The sequence below is a fragment of the Cebus imitator genome, unplaced genomic scaffold, assembly GCF_001604975.1.
Source record: "Cebus imitator isolate Cc_AM_T3 unplaced genomic scaffold, Cebus_imitator-1.0 Scaffold439, whole genome shotgun sequence".
Classification (NCBI taxonomy): domain Eukaryota; kingdom Metazoa; phylum Chordata; class Mammalia; order Primates; family Cebidae; genus Cebus; species Cebus imitator.
Genome location: NW_016107754.1, coordinates 928,535 through 931,559, shown reverse-complemented (window position 1 = coordinate 931,559; position 3,025 = coordinate 928,535). Strand labels below are relative to the sequence as shown.

General features: G+C 38.0%; 1 protein-coding gene across 2 annotated transcripts in view; it reads right to left on the bottom strand.

Moving 5' to 3' along the window:
• Positions 1-3,025, bottom strand: part of GUCA1C (guanylate cyclase activator 1C) — a 37,384-nt gene that overhangs the window by 13,641 nt on the left and 20,718 nt on the right. The gene's annotated exons all lie outside the window — the stretch shown is intronic.

The following is a 3,025-nucleotide window of genomic DNA, read 5'->3' as shown; positions in this document are numbered from 1 at the left end:
AGACACAAGTGACTTTAATTTTACAATTAAATGCCTTAGGTAAATAGGCGTTATTTTTAGCGTGGTTTTAGGATCACAGCAAAAATGAATAGAAGGTACAGAGGTTTCCTATATACTCCCTGCCCCCACACATGCATAGCTTCCTCCATCGTCTCCTACCAGAATGGTACATTTGTTACAATGGCTGAACCTACACTGACACATCATCATCATTCTAAGTCCATAGAGTACACTGGTGTTTACTCTTTGTATTTTACATGCTGCAAGACTAGATATACAATGCCATGTACTCACCATTGGGTATTGCATAGAGTAGTTTTGCTATCCTAAAATTCCTCTGTGCTGTGCCTATTTAGTCTTCCCTAATTCCTGGCAACCATTAATCTTTGTACAGTCTCCATAGTTTTAACCTTTTCTTAGAATGTCATATGGTTCAAATTATATAATATGTAGCTTTTTCAGATTGGCTTCTTTCACTTAGTAATATGCATTTAAATTTCCTCCATGTCTTTCCAGGGCTGGACAGCTCATTTCTTTTCAGTACTAAATAATATTCTATCATCTGGAGGTACCTCAATTTATTTATCCATTCATTTCCTGTAGGACATTTGGTTGCTTTATGGTTTTGGCAATTAAAAATAAAGTTGCTATAAATATCTCTGTGCAGATTCTTTTGTGGATATAAGTTTTTAACTCCTTTGACAAACACCAAGGGGTATGGATGATAAGTAAGAGTATGCTTAGTTTTTGTTTTTTTGTTTTTTTGTTTTTTTTTTGAGACGGAGTTTCGCTCTTGTTACCCAGGCTGGAGTGCAATGGCGCAATCTTGGCTCACCGCAACCTCCGCCTCCCGGGTTCAGACAATTCTCCTGCCCCAGCCTCCTGAGTCGCTGGGATTACAGGCACGTGCCACCATGCCCAGCTAATTTTTTGTAGTTTTAGTAGAGACAGGGTTTCACCATGTTGACCAGGATGGTCTCGATCTCTTGACCTCGTGATTCACCCGCCTCGGCCTCCCACAGTGCTGGGATTACAGGCTTGAGCCACCGCGCCCGGCCGAGTATGCTTAGTTTTTAAGAAACTGCATCGTGGCACTGTTTACAATAGCAAGACCTGGAACCAACTCAAATGCCCATCAATGATAGACTAGACAAAGAAAATGTGGCACATATACACCATGGAATACTATGCAGCCATAAAAAACAATGAGTTCATGTCCTTTGTTGGGACATGGATGAACCTGGAAACCATCATTCTCAGCAAACTGACACAAAAACAGAAAATCAAACACTGCATGTTTTCACTCATAGGCAAGTGTTGAACAATGAGAACACGTGGACACAGAGAGGGGAGCATCACACACTGGGGTCCGTTGGGGGGGCTACGGGAGAAATAGCGGGAGGGAGGGTGGAGAGGGATAACATGGGGAGAAATGTCAGGTATAGGTGATGGGGGTATGGAGGCAGCAAACCACCTTGCCATGAATGTACCTATGCAACAATCTTGCATGATCTGCACATGTACCCCAGAACCTAAAGTACAATAAAAAAAGAAAGAAACTACCAAACTATCTTTCAAAGTAGTTGAGCCATTTTACATTTCTACCAGCAGTGAATGAGAGTCCTGTTGCACCACATCCTCACTGGCATTTGGTCATTTTAGTGTTCTGGATTTTGGCCATTCTAATAGGTGTGTTATGGTATCTCCTTGTTTTAACTTACAATTCCCTAGTAACATATGATGCTGAACATCCTTTTATGTGCTTATTTGCCATCCATATTTCTTCTTTGGTGAAATCTTTGGCCTATTTCTTAATCAGATTGTTTTCCTTTTTTCAATTTTTTTTATTTCAATAGGTTTTTGGGGAACATTGTTGATCTAACGATCATTTTGAACCAGGTTTCTTAATTTCCATGTATTTGCATGGTTTTGAGGGCTCCTTTTGGAGTCGATTTCCAATTTTATTCCATTGTGGTCTGAGAGACTACTTGATATAATTTCAATTTTCTTAAATTTACTGAGACTTGTTTCGTGGCCTATCATATGCTTTATCTTGGAGAATGTTTCATGTGCTGATGAATAGGATGTATATTCTTCAGTTGTTGGGTAGAATGCTCTGTAAATATCTGTTAAGTCTATCTGCTCCAGGGTATAGTTTAAGTCCATTGTTTCTTTGTTGACTTTCTGTCTTGATGACCTGTGTAGTGCTATCAGTGGAGTATTAAAGTCCTCCACTATTATTGTGTTGCCATCTATTTCATTTCTTATGTCTAGTAATAATTGTTTTATAAATTTGGGAGCTCCAGTATTAGGTGAATATATATTTAGAATTGTGATATTTGCCCACAGGACTAGTCCATTTATTACTATATAATGTCCCCCTATATAATGTCTTATCTAATATAAGAACAGCTAGTCCTGTTCATTTTTGGTGTCTATTTGCATGGAATGTCTTTTTCCACCCCTTTATCTTAAGTTTATGTGAGTCCTTATTTGTTAGATGAGTGTCTTAAAGGCAGCAGATGGTTGGTGAATTCTTATTTATTCTCTCATTCTGTATCTTTTAAGTGGAGCATTTAGGCCATTTATATTCAATGTTAGTATTCAGATGTGAGTCATTATTCTATTGATCACACTATTTGTTGCCTGAATGTCATGTTTTTTTTTTCTCTTTCATTGTGTTATTGTTATATAGGTCTTGTGAAATTTATGCTTTAAGAAGGTTCTACATTGGTTTATTTTGAAGATTTGTTTCAAGATTTAGAGCTCCTTTTAGCAGTTCCTGTAGTGCTGGCTTGCTTGGTACTGGTGAATTCTCTCAGCATTTGTTTATCCGTAAATGACTGTATCTTTCCTTCATTTATGAAGCTTGTTTTCACTGGATACAAAATTCTAGGCTGATCATTGTTTTGCTTAAGGAGGCTAAATATAGGAACCCAATCCCTTCTAGCTTGTAGGGTTTCTGCTGAGAAATTTGTGTTTATCTGATAGGTTTTCCTTTATAGGTTACCTGATGCTTTTGCCT